The sequence below is a fragment of the Aquila chrysaetos genome, chromosome 15 (genome assembly GCF_900496995.4).
Source record: "Aquila chrysaetos chrysaetos chromosome 15, bAquChr1.4, whole genome shotgun sequence".
Taxonomy (NCBI): Eukaryota; Metazoa; Chordata; class Aves; order Accipitriformes; family Accipitridae; genus Aquila; species Aquila chrysaetos.
The window spans coordinates 1,548,061-1,549,043 of NC_044018.1; positions in this window are offsets into that span (position 1 = coordinate 1,548,061).

The window sequence follows — 983 nt, forward strand, 5'->3', positions numbered from 1 at the left end:
ATGCAAACTGTCTGTGTGAGAACCTGTTTGGGCAAGGTGGAGGAGTCACGCCTGAAACAGAATGATTCATCTTAGAGAGTGTACTCCAGTATGAACCCCATAACTGTAGGGGAGCTTTGGGGTGCAGAGTCTTGCAAAGCCACCTGTATGCAGGCAACCGTACCGAAGGCCAAGATTACCTCTCATGACATCAGGAACAACAAATTTGTGGAGGGATGTAGCAGAATCGGGACCAATAGGGGAAAAAATAGTAATTAGGGGCAGACTGGGCTGAGAAAAAGAGGTGGTAAGGTAGAAATAGAAAAAAAAAGAGGAGTAAGTTATGAAACCAGGTAAGGAACACAGGAGGGTGGGATCTTTTGGTGGTCGGAAGATGGATGCCTACAGATGGTGGTAAAGCTGACCTGGGTACCCAACTGCATGGGATGACCTTGGACAACTCGCTGGACTCTCCATCAAGGCCATGTCCAAAAGACTTAGTGGAAGAGGGTAAAAAGGGAGACACTTGCACGCTGGTATGAAAAGTTGTGGGGAAGGAAGGATGGTAAAACTGTAATTCAGCAGTAGCAGTGTGTGATTCATAAGGTTTAAGAGTGATACCTTTATTGTTGTGTTTAATAATGTGCAAAATCAGATTGTAGATTAATAATGATAACGCGATCATTAGTTAATTAGGTTGTTGCTTATTCAAGTGATTTATTAGCCTCTTAGCAGGCTATTGCTTACCCAGGGAACCTCATGGCCTTTTGAATGCCTGCTGTCCAAAGAGGGAGGCTTGGACCCTGACAGAACAGTGTTACATCTGAGACACGCGTGCCATGAGGCAGGAAAGGTCTCCTCCCACCGCTGGTAGTGCCCAGATGTTCACAGCAAGTGATGGTACAAGGGCAGCATAGACCAGCCCATTGCAACTCCCAAACACCATCGGATATGTCTTGGGAACACCCCTCAAAGAAGACTGCCAAAGCAAACCTAGCAGAGGG